This window comes from Diplotaxodon limnothrissa, linkage group LG3 (assembly GCF_057381915.1).
Source record: "Diplotaxodon limnothrissa isolate DT_005_m linkage group LG3, D_limnothrissa_male_GT1.1, whole genome shotgun sequence".
Lineage (NCBI taxonomy): Eukaryota > Metazoa > Chordata > Actinopteri > Cichliformes > Cichlidae > Diplotaxodon > Diplotaxodon limnothrissa.
The window spans coordinates 68,719,369-68,738,505 of record NC_140598.1 but is presented as its reverse complement, the minus strand read 5'-3'; the positions used below and the strand labels follow the sequence as shown (position 1 = coordinate 68,738,505).

The window sequence follows — 19,137 nt, the reverse complement described above, 5'->3', positions numbered from 1 at the left end:
GGTGTAAGTGGCCCCAGCCGGTCACTCAGGCCCTGGTGTGGTGTAGGTGGCATCAGCTAGCAGCACAAGACATTGGAAAAGAGCCAAAAGCAATGTCGTTAATGTGCCCTCATTAATGGGGAGCTGCTTTTGGTCTTTTAATACACCCCTTCTCTGGATCAAAAGCGGTTCAATGACATGAAAATGAAAGGCTTACAGCACCAGGTATTCCCAGGCAGTCTCCCATCCAAGTACTAACCAAGCCCAGCCCTGCTTAGCTTCCGAGATCAGACGAGGTCGGGCGTGCTCAGGGTGGTATGGCCGTAAGCTGCTGGCCCCAGCACAATGTCTCAATTTATGGATTCAAGTGATTAGGTGGCAAGTACCTGAAGTTACGAAGACAATCCTATAACCATACCTGCATGTTTGCATAATACCCTAACCCAAAGGCTCAGTTTGGCATTTATCCAACAGCACAGGCCCTGGATTGTTGAAGATGGCCTCAAGAACCAGCACAGGACCTGGTGTGTTTTACATGGCCACAGCAAGCAGCACAGGGCCTGGTTTGGTGAAGATGGCCTCAGCAAGCAGCCACAGGCCCTGGTTTGGTGTAAGTGGCCTCAGCCAGCAGCCACAGGCCCTGGTGTGTTGTAAGTGGCCTCAGCCAGCAGCCACAGGCCCTGGTGTGGTCTAAGTGGCCTCAGCCAGTGCCACAGGCCCTGGTGTGGTGTAAGTGGCCTGAGCAAGAGCCACAGGCCCTGGTGTGGTGTAAGTGGCCTCAGCCAGCAGCCACAGGCCCTGGTGTGGTGTAAGTGGCCTCAGCCAGCAGCCACAGGCCCTGGTGTGGTGTAAGTGGCCTCAGCCAGAGCCACAGGCCCTGATGTGGTGTAAGTGGCCCCAGCCGGTCACTCAGGCCCTGGATTGTTGAAGATGGCCTCAGGAACCAGCACAGGGCCTGGTGTGTTGTACATGGCCACAGCAAGCAGCACAGGGCCTGGTTTGGTGAAGATGGCCTCGGCCAGAAGCGCAGGGCCTGGTGTGATGTGAGTGGCCTGAGCAAGAGCCACAGGCCCTGGTGTGGTGTAAGTGGCCTCAGCCAGCAGCCACAGGCCCTGGTGTGGTGTAAGTCGCCTCAGCCAGAAGCCACAGGCACTGGTGTGGTGTAAGTGGCCTCAGCCAGCAGCAAAAGGGCCCTGGTGTGGTGTAAGTGGCCTGAGCAAGAGCCACAGGCCCTGGTGTGGTGTAAGTGGCCTGAGCAAGAGCCACAGGCCCTGGTGTGGTGTAAGTGGCCTGAGCAAGTGCCACAGGCCCTGGTGTGGTGTAAGTCGCCTCAGCCAGAAGCCACAGGCACTGGTGTGGTGTAAGTGGCCTCAGGAACCAGCACAGGGCCTGGTGTGTTGTACATGGCCACAGCTAGCAGCAGAGGGCCAGGTTTGGTGAAGATGGCCTCGGCCAGAAGCGCAGGGCCTGGTGTGATGTGAGTGGCCTGAGCAAGAGCCACAGGCCCTGGTGTGGTGTAAGTGGCCTCAGCCAGCAGCCACAGGCCCTGGTGTGGTGTAAGTCGCCTCAGCCAGAAGCCACAGGCACTGGTGTGGTGTAAGTGGCCTCAGGAACCAGCACAGGGCCTGGTGTGTTGTACATGGCCACAGCTAGCAGCAGAGGGCCAGGTTTGGTGAAGATGGCCTCGGCCAGAAGCGCAGGGCCTGGTGTGATGTGAGTGGCCTGAGCAAGAGCCACAGGCCCTGGTGTGGTGTAAGTGGCCTCAATAGCAACTAAGGCCCTGGTGTGGTGTAACTGGCCTCAGCCAGCAGCCACAGGCCCTTGTGTGGTGTAAGTGGCCTCAGCCAGCAGCCACAGGCCCTGGTGTGGTGTAAGTGGCCTCAGCCAGTGCCACAGGCCCTGGTGTGGTGTAAGTGGCCTGCGCAAGAGCCACAGACCCTGGTGTGGTGTAATTGGCCTCAATAGCAACTAAGGCCCTGGTGTGGTGTAGGTGGCCTCAGCCAGCAGCCACAGGCCCTGGTGTGGTGTAAGTGGCCTCAGCCAGAGCCACAGGCCCTGATGTGGTGTAAGTGGCCCCAGCCGGTCACTCAGGCCCTGGTGTGGTGTAGGTGGCATCAGCTAGCAGCACAAGACATTGGAAAAGAGCCAAAAGCAGTGTCGTTAATGTGCCCTCATTAATGGGCAGCTGCTTTTGGTCTTTTAATACACTCCTTCTCTGGATCAAAAGCGGTTCAATGACATGAAAATGAAAGGCTTACAGCACCAGGTATTCCCAGGCAGTCTCCCATCCAAGTACTAACCAAGCCCAGCCCTGCTTAGCTTCCGAGATCAGACGAGGTCGGGCGTGCTCAGGGTGGTATGGCCGTAAGCTGCTGGCCCCAGCACAATGTCTCAATTTATGGATTCAAGTGATTAGGTGGCAAGTACCTGAAGTTACGAAGACAATCCTATAACCATACCTGCATGTTTGCATAATACCCTAACCCAAAGGCTCAGTTTGGCATTTATCCAACAGCACAGGCCCTGGATTGTTGAAGATGGCCTCAGGAACCAGCACAGGGCCTGGTGTGTTGTACATGGCCACAGCAAGCAGCACAGGGCCTGGTTTGGTGAAGATGGCCTCGGCCAGAAGCACAGGGCCTGGTGTGATGTGAGTGGCCTGAGCAAGAGCCACAGGCCCTGGTGTGGTGTAAGTGGCCTCAGCCAGCAGCCACAGGCCCTGGTGTGGTGTAGGTGGCCTCAGCCAGCAGCCACAGGCCCTGGTGTGGTGTAAGTGGCCTGAGCAAGAGCCACAGGCCCTGGTTTGGTGTAAGTGGCCTCAGCCAGCAGCCACAGGCCCTGGTGTGTTGTAAGTGGCCTCAGCCAGCAGCCACAGGCCCTGGTGTGGTGTAAGTGGCCTGAGCAAGAGCCACAGGCCCTGGTTTGGTGTAAGTGGCCTCAGCCAGCAGCCACAGGCCCTGGTGTGTTGTAAGTGGCCTCAGCCAGCAGCCACAGGCACTGGTGTGGTGTAAGTGGCCTCAGCCAGCAGCAAAAGGGCCCTGGTGTGGTGTAAGTGGCCTGAGCAAGAGCCACAGGCCCTGGTGTGGTGTAAGTGGCCTGAGCAAGAGCCACAGGCCCTGGTGTGGTGTAAGTGGCCTGAGCAAGTGCCACAGGCCCTGGTGTGGTGTAAGTCGCCTCAGCCAGAAGCCACAGGCACTGGTGTGGTGTAAGTGGCCTCAGCCAGCAGCAAAAGGGCCCTGGTGTGGTGTAAGTCGCCTCAGCCAGCAGCCACAGGCCCTGGTGTGGTGTAGGTGGCCTCAGCTAGCAGCACAAGACATTGGAAAAGAGCCAAAAGCAGTGTTGTTAATGTGCCCTCATTAATGGGCAGATGCTTTTGGTCTTTTAATACACCCCTTCTCTGGATCAAAAGCGGTTCAATGACATGAAAAGGAAAGGCTTACAGCACCAGGTATTCCCAGGCAGTCTCCCATCCAAGTACTAACCAAGCCCAGCCCTGCTTAGCTTCCGAGATCAGACGAGGTCGGGCGTGCTCAGGGTGGTATGGCCGTAAGCTGCTGGCCCCAGCACAATGTCTCAATTTATGGATTCAAGTGATTAGGTGGCAAGTACCTGAAGTTACGAAGACAATCCTATAACCATACCTGCATGTTTGCATAATACCCTAACCCAAAGGCTCAGTTTGGCATTTATCCAACAGCACAGGCCCTGGATTGTTGAAGATGGCCTCAGGAACCAGCACAGGGCCTGGTGTGTTGTACATGGCCACAGCAAGCAGCACAGGGCCTGGTTTGGTGAAGATGGCCTCGGCCAGAAGCGCAGGGCCTGGTGTGATGTGAGTGGCCTGAGCAAGAGCCACAGGCCCTGGTGTGGTGTAAGTGGCCTCAGCCAGCAGCCACAGGCCCTGGTGTGGTGTAGGTGGCCTCAGCCAGCAGCCACAGGCCCTGGTGTGGTGTAAGTGGCCTGAGCAAGAGCCACAGGCCCTGGTTTGGTGTAAGTGGCCTCAGCCAGCAGCCACAGGCCCTGGTGTGTTGTAAGTGGCCTCAGCCAGCAGCCACAGGCCCTGGTGTGGTGTAAGTGGCCTGAGCAAGAGCCACAGGCCCTGGTTTGGTGTAAGTGGCCTCAGCCAGCAGCCACAGGCCCTGGTGTGTTGTAAGTGGCCTCAGCCAGCAGCCACAGGCCCTGGTGTGGTCTAAGTGGCCTCAGCCAGTGCCACAGGCCCTGGTGTGGTGTAAGTGGCCTGAGCAAGAGCCACAGGCCCTGGTGTGGTGTAAGTGGCCTGAGCAAGTGCCACAGGCCCTGGTGTGGTGTAAGTGGCCTAAGCCAGAGCCACAGGCCCTGGTGTGGTGTAAGTGGCCTCAATAGCAAATAAGGCCCTGGTGTGGTGTAAGTGGCCTGAGCAAGAGCCACAGGGCCTGGTTTGGTGAAGATGGCCTCAGCCAGAAGCGCAGGGCCTGGTGTGATGTGAGTGGCCTGAGCAAGAGCCACAGGCCCTGGTGTGGTGTAAGTGGCCTCAGCCAGCAGCCACAGGCCCTGGTGTGGTGCAAGTCGCCTCAGCCAGAAGCCACAGGCACTGGTGTGGTGTAAGTGGCCTCAGCCAGCAGCAAAAGGGCCCTGGTGTGGTGTAAGTCGCCTCAGCCAGCAGCCACAGGCCCTGGTGTGGTGTAGGTGGCCTCAGCCAGCAGCCACAGGCCCTGGTGTGGTGTAAGTGGCCTCAATAGCAACTAAGGCCCTGGTGTGGTGTAAGTGGCTTCAGCCAGCAGCCACAGGCTCTGGTGTGGTGTAACTGGCCTCAGCCAGCAGCCACAGGCCCTGGTGTGGTGTAAGTGGCCTCAGCCAGAGCCACAGGCCCTGATGTGGTGTAAGTGGCCCCAGCCGGTCACTCAGGCCCTGGTGTGGTGTAGGTGGCATCAGCTAGCAGCACAGGGCCTGGTTTGGTGAAGATGGCCTCGGCCAGAAGCGCAGGGCCTGGTGTGATGTGAGTGGCCTGAGCAAGAGCCACAGGCACTGGTGTGGTGTAAGTGGCCTCAGCCAGCAGCCACAGGCCCTGGTGTGGTGTAAGTCGCCTCAGCCAGAAGCCACAGGCACTGGTGTGGTGTAAGTGGCCTCAGCCAGCAGCAAAAGGGCCCTGGTGTGGTGTAAGTCGCCTCAGCCAGCAGCCACAGGCCCTGGTGGGGTGTAGGTGGCCTCAGCCAGCAGCCACAGGCCCTGGTGTGGTGTAAGTGGCCTCAGCCAGCAGCCACAGGCCCTGGTGTGGTGTAAGTCGCCTCAGCCAGTGCCACAGGCCCTGGTGTGGTGTAAGTGGCCTGAGCAAGAGCCACAGACCCTGGTGTGGTGTAATTGGCCTCAATAGCAACTAAGGCCCTGGTGTGGTGTAAGTGGCTTCAGCCAGCAGCCACAAGCTCTGGTGTGGTGTAACTGGCCTCAGCCAGCAGCCACAGGCCCTGGTGTGGTGTAAGTGGCCTCAGCCAGCAGCCACAGGCCCTGATGTGGTGTAAGTGGCCCCAGCCGGTCACTCAGGCCCTGGTGTGGTGTAGGTGGCATCAGCTAGCAGCACAAGACATTGGAAAAGAGCCAAAAGCAATGTCGTTAATGTGCCCTCATTAATGGGGAGCTGCTTTTGGTCTTTTAATACACCCCTTCTCTGGATCAAAAGCGGTTCAATGACATGAAAATGAAAGGCTTACAGCACCAGGTATTCCCAGGCAGTCTCCCATCCAAGTACTAACCAAGCCCAGCCCTGCTTAGCTTCCGAGATCAGACGAGGTCGGGCGTGCTCAGGGTGGTATGGCCGTAAGCTGCTGGCCCCAGCACAATGTCTCAATTTATGGATTCAAGTGATTAGGTGGCAAGTACCTGAAGTTACGAAGACAATCCTATAACCATACCTGCATGTTTGCATAATACCCTAACCCAAAGGCTCAGTTTGGCATTTATCCAACAGCACAGGCCCTGGATTGTTGAAGATGGCCTCAAGAACCAGCACAGGACCTGGTGTGTTTTACATGGCCACAGCAAGCAGCACAGGGCCTGGTTTGGTGAAGATGGCCTCAGCAAGCAGCCACAGGCCCTGGTTTGGTGTAAGTGGCCTCAGCCAGCAGCCACAGGCCCTGGTGTGTTGTAAGTGGCCTCAGCCAGCAGCCACAGGCCCTGGTGTGGTCTAAGTGGCCTCAGCCAGTGCCACAGGCCCTGGTGTGGTGTAAGTGGCCTGAGCAAGAGCCACAGGCCCTGGTGTGGTGTAAGTGGCCTCAGCCAGCAGCCACAGGCCCTGGTGTGGTGTAAGTGGCCTCAGCCAGCAGCCACAGGCCCTGGTGTGGTGTAAGTGGCCTCAGCCAGAGCCACAGGCCCTGATGTGGTGTAAGTGGCCCCAGCCGGTCACTCAGGCCCTGGATTGTTGAAGATGGCCTCAGGAACCAGCACAGGGCCTGGTGTGTTGTACATGGCCACAGCAAGCAGCACAGGGCCTGGTTTGGTGAAGATGGCCTCGGCCAGAAGCGCAGGGCCTGGTGTGATGTGAGTGGCCTGAGCAAGAGCCACAGGCCCTGGTGTGGTGTAAGTGGCCTCAGCCAGCAGCCACAGGCCCTGGTGTGGTGTAAGTCGCCTCAGCCAGAAGCCACAGGCACTGGTGTGGTGTAAGTGGCCTCAGCCAGCAGCAAAAGGGCCCTGGTGTGGTGTAAGTGGCCTGAGCAAGAGCCACAGGCCCTGGTGTGGTGTAAGTGGCCTGAGCAAGAGCCACAGGCCCTGGTGTGGTGTAAGTGGCCTGAGCAAGTGCCACAGGCCCTGGTGTGGTGTAAGTCGCCTCAGCCAGAAGCCACAGGCACTGGTGTGGTGTAAGTGGCCTCAGGAACCAGCACAGGGCCTGGTGTGTTGTACATGGCCACAGCTAGCAGCAGAGGGCCAGGTTTGGTGAAGATGGCCTCGGCCAGAAGCGCAGGGCCTGGTGTGATGTGAGTGGCCTGAGCAAGAGCCACAGGCCCTGGTGTGGTGTAAGTGGCCTCAGCCAGCAGCCACAGGCCCTGGTGTGGTGTAAGTCGCCTCAGCCAGAAGCCACAGGCACTGGTGTGGTGTAAGTGGCCTCAGGAACCAGCACAGGGCCTGGTGTGTTGTACATGGCCACAGCTAGCAGCAGAGGGCCAGGTTTGGTGAAGATGGCCTCGGCCAGAAGCGCAGGGCCTGGTGTGATGTGAGTGGCCTGAGCAAGAGCCACAGGCCCTGGTGTGGTGTAAGTGGCCTCAATAGCAACTAAGGCCCTGGTGTGGTGTAACTGGCCTCAGCCAGCAGCCACAGGCCCTTGTGTGGTGTAAGTGGCCTCAGCCAGCAGCCACAGGCCCTGGTGTGGTGTAAGTGGCCTCAGCCAGTGCCACAGGCCCTGGTGTGGTGTAAGTGGCCTGCGCAAGAGCCACAGACCCTGGTGTGGTGTAATTGGCCTCAATAGCAACTAAGGCCCTGGTGTGGTGTAGGTGGCCTCAGCCAGCAGCCACAGGCCCTGGTGTGGTGTAAGTGGCCTCAGCCAGAGCCACAGGCCCTGATGTGGTGTAAGTGGCCCCAGCCGGTCACTCAGGCCCTGGTGTGGTGTAGGTGGCATCAGCTAGCAGCACAAGACATTGGAAAAGAGCCAAAAGCAGTGTCGTTAATGTGCCCTCATTAATGGGCAGCTGCTTTTGGTCTTTTAATACACTCCTTCTCTGGATCAAAAGCGGTTCAATGACATGAAAATGAAAGGCTTACAGCACCAGGTATTCCCAGGCAGTCTCCCATCCAAGTACTAACCAAGCCCAGCCCTGCTTAGCTTCCGAGATCAGACGAGGTCGGGCGTGCTCAGGGTGGTATGGCCGTAAGCTGCTGGCCCCAGCACAATGTCTCAATTTATGGATTCAAGTGATTAGGTGGCAAGTACCTGAAGTTACGAAGACAATCCTATAACCATACCTGCATGTTTGCATAATACCCTAACCCAAAGGCTCAGTTTGGCATTTATCCAACAGCACAGGCCCTGGATTGTTGAAGATGGCCTCAGGAACCAGCACAGGGCCTGGTGTGTTGTACATGGCCACAGCAAGCAGCACAGGGCCTGGTTTGGTGAAGATGGCCTCGGCCAGAAGCACAGGGCCTGGTGTGATGTGAGTGGCCTGAGCAAGAGCCACAGGCCCTGGTGTGGTGTAAGTGGCCTCAGCCAGCAGCCACAGGCCCTGGTGTGGTGTAGGTGGCCTCAGCCAGCAGCCACAGGCCCTGGTGTGGTGTAAGTGGCCTGAGCAAGAGCCACAGGCCCTGGTTTGGTGTAAGTGGCCTCAGCCAGCAGCCACAGGCCCTGGTGTGTTGTAAGTGGCCTCAGCCAGCAGCCACAGGCCCTGGTGTGGTGTAAGTGGCCTGAGCAAGAGCCACAGGCCCTGGTTTGGTGTAAGTGGCCTCAGCCAGCAGCCACAGGCCCTGGTGTGTTGTAAGTGGCCTCAGCCAGCAGCCACAGGCACTGGTGTGGTGTAAGTGGCCTCAGCCAGCAGCAAAAGGGCCCTGGTGTGGTGTAAGTGGCCTGAGCAAGAGCCACAGGCCCTGGTGTGGTGTAAGTGGCCTGAGCAAGAGCCACAGGCCCTGGTGTGGTGTAAGTGGCCTGAGCAAGTGCCACAGGCCCTGGTGTGGTGTAAGTCGCCTCAGCCAGAAGCCACAGGCACTGGTGTGGTGTAAGTGGCCTCAGCCAGCAGCAAAAGGGCCCTGGTGTGGTGTAAGTCGCCTCAGCCAGCAGCCACAGGCCCTGGTGTGGTGTAGGTGGCCTCAGCTAGCAGCACAAGACATTGGAAAAGAGCCAAAAGCAGTGTTGTTAATGTGCCCTCATTAATGGGCAGATGCTTTTGGTCTTTTAATACACCCCTTCTCTGGATCAAAAGCGGTTCAATGACATGAAAAGGAAAGGCTTACAGCACCAGGTATTCCCAGGCAGTCTCCCATCCAAGTACTAACCAAGCCCAGCCCTGCTTAGCTTCCGAGATCAGACGAGGTCGGGCGTGCTCAGGGTGGTATGGCCGTAAGCTGCTGGCCCCAGCACAATGTCTCAATTTATGGATTCAAGTGATTAGGTGGCAAGTACCTGAAGTTACGAAGACAATCCTATAACCATACCTGCATGTTTGCATAATACCCTAACCCAAAGGCTCAGTTTGGCATTTATCCAACAGCACAGGCCCTGGATTGTTGAAGATGGCCTCAGGAACCAGCACAGGGCCTGGTGTGTTGTACATGGCCACAGCAAGCAGCACAGGGCCTGGTTTGGTGAAGATGGCCTCGGCCAGAAGCGCAGGGCCTGGTGTGATGTGAGTGGCCTGAGCAAGAGCCACAGGCCCTGGTGTGGTGTAAGTGGCCTCAGCCAGCAGCCACAGGCCCTGGTGTGGTGTAAGTGGCCTGAGCAAGTGCCACAGGCCCTGGTGTGGTGTAAGTGACCTAAGCCAGAGCCACAGGCCCTGGTGTGGTGTAAGTGGCCTCAATAGCAAATAAGGCCCTGGTGTGGTGTAAGTGGCCTGAGCAAGAGCCACAGGGCCTGGTTTGGTGAAGATGGCCTCGGCCAGAAGCGCAGGGCCTGGTGTGGTGTAAGTGGCCTCAGCCAGCAGCCACAGGCCCTGGTGTGGTGTAAGTCGCCTCAGCCAGAAGCCACAGGCACTGGTGTGGTGTAAGTGGCCTCAGGAACCAGCACAGGGCCTGGTGTGTTGTACATGGCCACAGCTAGCAGCAGAGGGCCAGGTTTGGTGAAGATGGCCTCGGCCAGAAGCGCAGGGCCTGGTGTGATGTGAGTGGCCTGAGCAAGAGCCACAGGCCCTGGTGTGGTGTAAGTGGCCTCAGCCAGCAGCCACAGGCCCTGGTGTGGTGTAAGTCGCCTCAGCCAGAAGCCACAGGCACTGGTGTGGTGTAAGTGGCCTCAGGAACCAGCACAGGGCCTGGTGTGTTGTACATGGCCACAGCTAGCAGCAGAGGGCCAGGTTTGGTGAAGATGGCCTCGGCCAGAAGCGCAGGGCCTGGTGTGATGTGAGTGGCCTGAGCAAGAGCCACAGGCCCTGGTGTGGTGTAAGTGGCCTCAATAGCAACTAAGGCCCTGGTGTGGTGTAACTGGCCTCAGCCAGCAGCCACAGGCCCTTGTGTGGTGTAAGTGGCCTCAGCCAGCAGCCACAGGCCCTGGTGTGGTGTAAGTGGCCTCAGCCAGTGCCACAGGCCCTGGTGTGGTGTAAGTGGCCTGCGCAAGAGCCACAGACCCTGGTGTGGTGTAATTGGCCTCAATAGCAACTAAGGCCCTGGTGTGGTGTAGGTGGCCTCAGCCAGCAGCCACAGGCCCTGGTGTGGTGTAAGTGGCCTCAGCCAGAGCCACAGGCCCTGATGTGGTGTAAGTGGCCCCAGCCGGTCACTCAGGCCCTGGTGTGGTGTAGGTGGCATCAGCTAGCAGCACAAGACATTGGAAAAGAGCCAAAAGCAGTGTCGTTAATGTGCCCTCATTAATGGGCAGCTGCTTTTGGTCTTTTAATACACTCCTTCTCTGGATCAAAAGCGGTTCAATGACATGAAAATGAAAGGCTTACAGCACCAGGTATTCCCAGGCAGTCTCCCATCCAAGTACTAACCAAGCCCAGCCCTGCTTAGCTTCCGAGATCAGACGAGGTCGGGCGTGCTCAGGGTGGTATGGCCGTAAGCTGCTGGCCCCAGCACAATGTCTCAATTTATGGATTCAAGTGATTAGGTGGCAAGTACCTGAAGTTACGAAGACAATCCTATAACCATACCTGCATGTTTGCATAATACCCTAACCCAAAGGCTCAGTTTGGCATTTATCCAACAGCACAGGCCCTGGATTGTTGAAGATGGCCTCAGGAACCAGCACAGGGCCTGGTGTGTTGTACATGGCCACAGCAAGCAGCACAGGGCCTGGTTTGGTGAAGATGGCCTCGGCCAGAAGCACAGGGCCTGGTGTGATGTGAGTGGCCTGAGCAAGAGCCACAGGCCCTGGTGTGGTGTAAGTGGCCTCAGCCAGCAGCCACAGGCCCTGGTGTGGTGTAGGTGGCCTCAGCCAGCAGCCACAGGCCCTGGTGTGGTGTAAGTGGCCTGAGCAAGAGCCACAGGCCCTGGTTTGGTGTAAGTGGCCTCAGCCAGCAGCCACAGGCCCTGGTGTGTTGTAAGTGGCCTCAGCCAGCAGCCACAGGCCCTGGTGTGGTGTAAGTGGCCTGAGCAAGAGCCACAGGCCCTGGTTTGGTGTAAGTGGCCTCAGCCAGCAGCCACAGGCCCTGGTGTGTTGTAAGTGGCCTCAGCCAGCAGCCACAGGCCCTGGTGTGGTCTAAGTGGCCTCAGCCAGTGCCACAGGCCCTGGTGTGGTGTAAGTGGCCTGAGCAAGAGCCACAGGCCCTGGTGTGGTGTAAGTGGCCTGAGCAAGTGCCACAGGCCCTGGTGTGGTGTAAGTGGCCTGAGCAAGAGCCACAGGCCCTGGTGTGGTGTAAGTGGCCTCAGCCAGCAGCCACAGGCCCTGGTGTGGTGTAAGTGGCCTCAGCCAGCAGCCACAGGCCCTGGTGTGGTGTAAGTGGCCTCAGCCAGAGCCACAGGCCCTGATGTGGTGTAAGTGGCCCCAGCCGGTCACTCAGGCCCTGGATTGTTGAAGATGGCCTCAGGAACCAGCACAGGGCCTGGTGTGTTGTACATGGCCACAGCAAGCAGCACAGGGCCTGGTTTGGTGAAGATGGCCTCGGCCAGAAGCGCAGGGCCTGGTGTGATGTGAGTGGCCTGAGCAAGAGCCACAGGCCCTGGTGTGGTGTAAGTGGCCTCAGCCAGCAGCCACAGGCCCTGGTGTGGTGTAAGTCGCCTCAGCCAGAAGCCACAGGCACTGGTGTGGTGTAAGTGGCCTCAGCCAGCAGCAAAAGGGCCCTGGTGTGGTGTAAGTGGCCTGAGCAAGAGCCACAGGCCCTGGTGTGGTGTAAGTGGCCTGAGCAAGAGCCACAGGCCCTGGTGTGGTGTAAGTGGCCTGAGCAAGTGCCACAGGCCCTGGTGTGGTGTAAGTCGCCTCAGCCAGAAGCCACAGGCACTGGTGTGGTGTAAGTGGCCTCAGCCAGCAGCAAAAGGGCCCTGGTGTGGTGTAAGTCGCCTCAGCCAGCAGCCACAGGCCCTGGTGTGGTGTAGGTGGCCTCAGCTAGCAGCACAAGACATTGGAAAAGAGCCAAAAGCAGTGTTGTTAATGTGCCCTCATTAATGGGCAGATGCTTTTGGTCTTTTAATACACCCCTTCTCTGGATCAAAAGCGGTTCAATGACATGAAAAGGAAAGGCTTACAGCACCAGGTATTCCCAGGCAGTCTCCCATCCAAGTACTAACCAAGCCCAGCCCTGCTTAGCTTCCGAGATCAGACGAGGTCGGGCGTGCTCAGGGTGGTATGGCCGTAAGCTGCTGGCCCCAGCACAATGTCTCAATTTATGGATTCAAGTGATTAGGTGGCAAGTACCTGAAGTTACGAAGACAATCCTATAACCATACCTGCATGTTTGCATAATACCCTAACCCAAAGGCTCAGTTTGGCATTTATCCAACAGCACAGGCCCTGGATTGTTGAAGATGGCCTCAGGAACCAGCACAGGGCCTGGTGTGTTGTACATGGCCACAGCAAGCAGCACAGGGCCTGGTTTGGTGAAGATGGCCTCGGCCAGAAGCGCAGGGCCTGGTGTGATGTGAGTGGCCTGAGCAAGAGCCACAGGCCCTGGTGTGGTGTAAGTGGCCTCAGCCAGCAGCCACAGGCCCTGGTGTGGTGTAAGTGGCCTGAGCAAGTGCCACAGGCCCTGGTGTGGTGTAAGTGACCTAAGCCAGAGCCACAGGCCCTGGTGTGGTGTAAGTGGCCTCAATAGCAAATAAGGCCCTGGTGTGGTGTAAGTGGCCTGAGCAAGAGCCACAGGGCCTGGTTTGGTGAAGATGGCCTCGGCCAGAAGCGCAGGGCCTGGTGTGATGTGAGTGGCCTGAGCAAGAGCCACAGGCCCTGGTGTGGTGTAAGTGGCCTCAGCCAGCAGCCACAGGCCCTGGTGTGGTGTAAGTCGCCTCAGCCAGAAGCCACAGGCACTGGTGTGGTGTAAGTGGCCTCAGGAACCAGCACAGGGCCTGGTGTGTTGTACATGGCCACAGCTAGCAGCAGAGGGCCAGGTTTGGTGAAGATGGCCTCGGCCAGAAGCGCAGGGCCTGGTGTGATGTGAGTGGCCTGAGCAAGAGCCACAGGCCCTGGTGTGGTGTAAGTGGCCTCAGCCAGCAGCCACAGGCCCTGGTGTGGTGTAAGTCGCCTCAGCCAGAAGCCACAGGCACTGGTGTGGTGTAAGTGGCCTCAGGAACCAGCACAGGGCCTGGTGTGTTGTACATGGCCACAGCTAGCAGCAGAGGGCCAGGTTTGGTGAAGATGGCCTCGGCCAGAAGCGCAGGGCCTGGTGTGATGTGAGTGGCCTGAGCAAGAGCCACAGGCCCTGGTGTGGTGTAAGTGGCCTCAATAGCAACTAAGGCCCTGGTGTGGTGTAACTGGCCTCAGCCAGCAGCCACAGGCCCTTGTGTGGTGTAAGTGGCCTCAGCCAGCAGCCACAGGCCCTGGTGTGGTGTAAGTGGCCTCAGCCAGTGCCACAGGCCCTGGTGTGGTGTAAGTGGCCTGCGCAAGAGCCACAGACCCTGGTGTGGTGTAATTGGCCTCAATAGCAACTAAGGCCCTGGTGTGGTGTAGGTGGCCTCAGCCAGCAGCCACAGGCCCTGGTGTGGTGTAAGTGGCCTCAGCCAGAGCCACAGGCCCTGATGTGGTGTAAGTGGCCCCAGCCGGTCACTCAGGCCCTGGTGTGGTGTAGGTGGCATCAGCTAGCAGCACAAGACATTGGAAAAGAGCCAAAAGCAGTGTCGTTAATGTGCCCTCATTAATGGGCAGCTGCTTTTGGTCTTTTAATACACTCCTTCTCTGGATCAAAAGCGGTTCAATGACATGAAAATGAAAGGCTTACAGCACCAGGTATTCCCAGGCAGTCTCCCATCCAAGTACTAACCAAGCCCAGCCCTGCTTAGCTTCCGAGATCAGACGAGGTCGGGCGTGCTCAGGGTGGTATGGCCGTAAGCTGCTGGCCCCAGCACAATGTCTCAATTTATGGATTCAAGTGATTAGGTGGCAAGTACCTGAAGTTACGAAGACAATCCTATAACCATACCTGCATGTTTGCATAATACCCTAACCCAAAGGCTCAGTTTGGCATTTATCCAACAGCACAGGCCCTGGATTGTTGAAGATGGCCTCAGGAACCAGCACAGGGCCTGGTGTGTTGTACATGGCCACAGCAAGCAGCACAGGGCCTGGTTTGGTGAAGATGGCCTCGGCCAGAAGCGCAGGGCCTGGTGTGATGTGAGTGGCCTGAGCAAGAGCCACAGGCCCTGGTGTGGTGTAAGTGGCCTCAGCCAGCAGCCACAGGCCCTGGTGTGGTGTAGGTGGCCTCAGCCAGCAGCCACAGGCCCTGGTGTGGTGTAAGTGGCCTGAGCAAGAGCCACAGGCCCTGGTTTGGTGTAAGTGGCCTCAGCCAGCAGCCACAGGCCCTGGTGTGTTGTAAGTGGCCTCAGCCAGCAGCCACAGGCCCTGGTGTGGTGTAAGTGGCCTGAGCAAGAGCCACAGGCCCTGGTTTGGTGTAAGTGGCCTCAGCCAGCAGCCACAGGCCCTGGTGTGTTGTAAGTGGCCTCAGCCAGCAGCCACAGGCCCTGGTGTGGTCTAAGTGGCCTCAGCCAGTGCCACAGGCCCTGGTGTGGTGTAAGTGGCCTGAGCAAGAGCCACAGGCCCTGGTGTGGTGTAAGTGGCCTGAGCAAGTGCCACAGGCCCTGGTGTGGTGTAAGTGGCCTAAGCCAGAGCCACAGGCCCTGGTGTGGTGTAAGTGGCCTCAATAGCAAATAAGGCCCTGGTGTGGTGTAAGTGGCCTGAGCAAGAGCCACAGGGCCTGGTTTGGTGAAGATGGCCTCAGCCAGAAGCGCAGGGCCTGGTGTGATGTGAGTGGCCTGAGCAAGAGCCACAGGCCCTGGTGTGGTGTAAGTGGCCTCAGCCAGCAGCCACAGGCCCTGGTGTGGTGCAAGTCGCCTCAGCCAGAAGCCACAGGCACTGGTGTGGTGTAAGTGGCCTCAGCCAGCAGCAAAAGGGCCCTGGTGTGGTGTAAGTCGCCTCAGCCAGCAGCCACAGGCCCTGGTGTGGTGTAGGTGGCCTCAGCCAGCAGCCACAGGCCCTGGTGTGGTGTAAGTGGCCTCAATAGCAACTAAGGCCCTGGTGTGGTGTAAGTGGCTTCAGCCAGCAGCCACAGGCTCTGGTGTGGTGTAACTGGCCTCAGCCAGCAGCCACAGGCCCTGGTGTGGTGTAAGTGGCCTCAGCCAGAGCCACAGGCCCTGATGTGGTGTAAGTGGCCCCAGCCGGTCACTCAGGCCCTGGTGTGGTGTAGGTGGCATCAGCTAGCAGCACAGGGCCTGGTTTGGTGAAGATGGCCTCGGCCAGAAGCGCAGGGCCTGGTGTGATGTGAGTGGCCTGAGCAAGAGCCACAGGCACTGGTGTGGTGTAAGTGGCCTCAGCCAGCAGCCACAGGCCCTGGTGTGGTGTAAGTCGCCTCAGCCAGAAGCCACAGGCACTGGTGTGGTGTAAGTGGCCTCAGCCAGCAGCAAAAGGGCCCTGGTGTGGTGTAAGTCGCCTCAGCCAGCAGCCACAGGCCCTGGTGGGGTGTAGGTGGCCTCAGCCAGCAGCCACAGGCCCTGGTGTGGTGTAAGTGGCCTCAGCCAGCAGCCACAGGCCCTGGTGTGGTGTAAGTCGCCTCAGCCAGTGCCACAGGCCCTGGTGTGGTGTAAGTGGCCTGAGCAAGAGCCACAGACCCTGGTGTGGTGTAATTGGCCTCAATAGCAACTAAGGCCCTGGTGTGGTGTAAGTGGCTTCAGCCAGCAGCCACAAGCTCTGGTGTGGTGTAACTGGCCTCAGCCAGCAGCCACAGGCCCTGGTGTGGTGTAAGTGGCCTCAGCCAGCAGCCACAGGCCCTGATGTGGTGTAAGTGGCCCCAGCCGGTCACTCAGGCCCTGGTGTGGTGTAGGTGGCATCAGCTAGCAGCACAAGACATTGGAAAAGAGCCAAAAGCAATGTCGTTAATGTGCCCTCATTAATGGGGAGCTGCTTTTGGTCTTTTAATACACCCCTTCTCTGGATCAAAAGCGGTTCAATGACATGAAAATGAAAGGCTTACAGCACCAGGTATTCCCAGGCAGTCTCCCATCCAAGTACTAACCAAGCCCAGCCCTGCTTAGCTTCCGAGATCAGACGAGGTCGGGCGTGCTCAGGGTGGTATGGCCGTAAGCTGCTGGCCCCAGCACAATGTCTCAATTTATGGATTCAAGTGATTAGGTGGCAAGTACCTGAAGTTACGAAGACAATCCTATAACCATACCTGCATGTTTGCATAATACCCTAACCCAAAGGCTCAGTTTGGCATTTATCCAACAGCACAGGCCCTGGATTGTTGAAGATGGCCTCAAGAACCAGCACAGGACCTGGTGTGTTTTACATGGCCACAGCAAGCAGCACAGGGCCTGGTTTGGTGAAGATGGCCTCAGCAAGCAGCCACAGGCCCTGGTTTGGTGTAAGTGGCCTCAGCCAGCAGCCACAGGCCCTGGTGTGTTGTAAGTGGCCTCAGCCAGCAGCCACAGGCCCTGGTGTGGTCTAAGTGGCCTCAGCCAGTGCCACAGGCCCTGGTGTGGTGTAAGTGGCCTGAGCAAGAGCCACAGGCCCTGGTGTGGTGTAAGTGGCCTCAGCCAGCAGCCACAGGCCCTGGTGTGGTGTAAGTGGCCTCAGCCAGCAGCCACAGGCCCTGGTGTGGTGTAAGTGGCCTCAGCCAGAGCCACAGGCCCTGATGTGGTGTAAGTGGCCCCAGCCGGTCACTCAGGCCCTGGATTGTTGAAGATGGCCTCAGGAACCAGCACAGGGCCTGGTGTGTTGTACATGGCCACAGCAAGCAGCACAGGGCCTGGTTTGGTGAAGATGGCCTCGGCCAGAAGCGCAGGGCCTGGTGTGATGTGAGTGGCCTGAGCAAGAGCCACAGGCCCTGGTGTGGTGTAAGTGGCCTCAGCCAGCAGCCACAGGCCCTGGTGTGGTGTAAGTCGCCTCAGCCAGAAGCCACAGGCACTGGTGTGGTGTAAGTGGCCTCAGCCAGCAGCAAAAGGGCCCTGGTGTGGTGTAAGTGGCCTGAGCAAGAGCCACAGGCCCTGGTGTGGTGTAAGTGGCCTGAGCAAGAGCCACAGGCCCTGGTGTGGTGTAAGTGGCCTGAGCAAGTGCCACAGGCCCTGGTGTGGTGTAAGTCGCCTCAGCCAGAAGCCACAGGCACTGGTGTGGTGTAAGTGGCCTCAGGAACCAGCACAGGGCCTGGTGTGTTGTACATGGCCACAGCTAGCAGCAGAGGGCCAGGTTTGGTGAAGATGGCCTCGGCCAGAAGCGCAGGGCCTGGTGTGATGTGAGTGGCCTGAGCAAGAGCCACAGGCCCTGGTGTGGTGTAAGTGGCCTCAGCCAGCAGCCACAGGCCCTGGTGTGGTGTAAGTCGCCTCAGCCAGAAGCCACAGGCACTGGTGTGGTGTAAGTGGCCTCAGGAACCAGCACAGGGCCTGGTGTGTTGTACATGGCCACAGCTAGCAGCAGAGGGCCAGGTTTGGTGAAGATGGCCTCGGCCAGAAGCGCAGGGCCTGGTGTGATGTGAGTGGCCTGAGCAAGAGCCACAGGCCCTGGTGTGGTGTAAGTGGCCTCAATAGCAACTAAGGCCCTGGTGTGGTGTAACTGGCCTCAGCCAGCAGCCACAGGCCCTTGTGTGGTGTAAGTGGCCTCAGCCAGCAGCCACAGGCCCTGGTGTGGTGTAAGTGGCCTCAGCCAGTGCCACAGGCCCTGGTGTGGTGTAAGTGGCCTGCGCAAGAGCCACAGACCCTGGTGTGGTGTAATTGGCCTCAATAGCAACTAAGGCCCTGGTGTGGTGTAGGTGGCCTCAGCCAGCAGCCACAGGCCCTGGTGTGGTGTAAGTGGCCTCAGCCAGAGCCACAGGCCCTGATGTGGTGTAAGTGGCCCCAGCCGGTCACTCAGGCCCTGGTGTGGTGTAGGTGGCATCAGCTAGCAGCACAAGACATTGGAAAAGAGCCAAAAGCAGTGTCGTTAATGTGCCCTCATTAATGGGCAGCTGCTTTTGGTCTTTTAATACACTCCTTCTCTGGATCAAAAGCGGTTCAATGACATGAAAATGAAAGGCTTACAGCACCAGGTATTCCCAGGCAGTCTCCCATCCAAGTACTAACCAAGCCCAGCCCTGCTTAGCTTCCGAGATCAGACGAGGTCGGGCGTGCTCAGGGTGGTATGGCCGTAAGCTGCTGGCCCCAGCACAATGTCTCAATTTATGGATTCAAGTGATTAGGTGGCAAGTACCTGAAGTTACGAAGACAATCCTATAACCATACCTGCATGTTTGCATAATACCCTAACCCAAAGGCTCAGTTTGGCATTTATCCAACAGCACAGGCCCTGGATTGTTGAAGATGGCCTCAGGAACCAGCACAGGGCCTGGTGTGTTGTACATGGCCACAGCAAGCAGCACAGGGCCTGGTTTGGTGAAGATGGCCTCGGCCAGAAGCACAGGGCCTGGTGTGATGTGAGTGGCCTGAGCAAGAGCCACAGGCCCTGGTGTGGTGTAAGTGGCCTCAGCCAGCAGCCACAGGCCCTGGTGTGGTGTAGGTGGCCTCAGCCAGCAGCCACAGGCCCTGGTGTGGTGTAAGTGGCCTGAGCAAGAGCCACAGGCCCTGGTTTGGTGTAAGTGGCCTCAGCCAGCAGCCACAGGCCCTGGTGTGTTGTAAGTGGCCTCAGCCAGCAGCCACAGGCCCTGGTGTGGTGTAAGTGGCCTGAGCAAGAGCCACAGGCCCTGGTTTGGTGTAAGTGGCCTCAGCCAGCAGCCACAGGCCCTGGTGTGTTGTAAGTGGCCTCAGCCAGCAGCCACAGGCACTGGTGTGGTGTAAGTGGCCTCAGCCAGCAGCAAAAGGGCCCTGGTGTGGTGTAAGTGGCCTGAGCAAGAGCCACAGGCCCTGGTGTGGTGTAAGTGGCCTGAGCAAGAGCCACAGGCCCTGGTGTGGTGTAAGTGGCCTGAGCAAGTGCCACAGGCCCTGGTGTGGTGT

The 19,137-nt window shown here is 58.4% G+C and overlaps 11 non-coding genes across 11 annotated transcripts; all 11 read right to left on the bottom strand.

The window, feature by feature from the left end:
- Positions 1–189: 189 nt before the first annotated feature.
- On the bottom strand, positions 190–308 carry LOC146637368 (5S ribosomal RNA). The gene has a single exon (XR_014905905.1). It is a non-coding gene; the product is annotated as a 5S ribosomal RNA (ribosomal RNA).
- A 1,922-nt stretch (positions 309–2,230) lies between these two features.
- Positions 2,231–2,349, bottom strand: LOC146637367 (5S ribosomal RNA). Its single transcript, XR_014905903.1, has one exon. It is a non-coding gene; the product is annotated as a 5S ribosomal RNA (ribosomal RNA).
- A 1,063-nt stretch (positions 2,350–3,412) lies between these two features.
- On the bottom strand, positions 3,413–3,531 carry LOC146637366 (5S ribosomal RNA). The gene has a single exon (XR_014905902.1). It is a non-coding gene; the product is annotated as a 5S ribosomal RNA (ribosomal RNA).
- Positions 3,532–5,656: 2,125 nt separating this feature from the next.
- LOC146637365 (5S ribosomal RNA) lies at positions 5,657–5,775 on the bottom strand. Its single transcript, XR_014905901.1, has one exon. It is a non-coding gene; the product is annotated as a 5S ribosomal RNA (ribosomal RNA).
- A 1,922-nt stretch (positions 5,776–7,697) lies between these two features.
- LOC146637364 (5S ribosomal RNA) lies at positions 7,698–7,816 on the bottom strand. The gene has a single exon (XR_014905900.1). It is a non-coding gene; the product is annotated as a 5S ribosomal RNA (ribosomal RNA).
- A 1,063-nt stretch (positions 7,817–8,879) lies between these two features.
- LOC146637363 (5S ribosomal RNA) lies at positions 8,880–8,998 on the bottom strand. The gene has a single exon (XR_014905899.1). It is a non-coding gene; the product is annotated as a 5S ribosomal RNA (ribosomal RNA).
- A 1,524-nt stretch (positions 8,999–10,522) lies between these two features.
- Positions 10,523–10,641, bottom strand: LOC146637362 (5S ribosomal RNA). The gene has a single exon (XR_014905898.1). It is a non-coding gene; the product is annotated as a 5S ribosomal RNA (ribosomal RNA).
- A 1,613-nt stretch (positions 10,642–12,254) lies between these two features.
- LOC146637361 (5S ribosomal RNA) lies at positions 12,255–12,373 on the bottom strand. Its single transcript, XR_014905897.1, has one exon. It is a non-coding gene; the product is annotated as a 5S ribosomal RNA (ribosomal RNA).
- A 1,563-nt stretch (positions 12,374–13,936) lies between these two features.
- On the bottom strand, positions 13,937–14,055 carry LOC146637360 (5S ribosomal RNA). Its single transcript, XR_014905896.1, has one exon. It is a non-coding gene; the product is annotated as a 5S ribosomal RNA (ribosomal RNA).
- Positions 14,056–16,180: 2,125 nt separating this feature from the next.
- On the bottom strand, positions 16,181–16,299 carry LOC146637359 (5S ribosomal RNA). The gene has a single exon (XR_014905895.1). It is a non-coding gene; the product is annotated as a 5S ribosomal RNA (ribosomal RNA).
- A 1,922-nt stretch (positions 16,300–18,221) lies between these two features.
- LOC146637358 (5S ribosomal RNA) lies at positions 18,222–18,340 on the bottom strand. The gene has a single exon (XR_014905894.1). It is a non-coding gene; the product is annotated as a 5S ribosomal RNA (ribosomal RNA).
- Between the last annotated feature and the right edge of the window lie 797 nt (positions 18,341–19,137).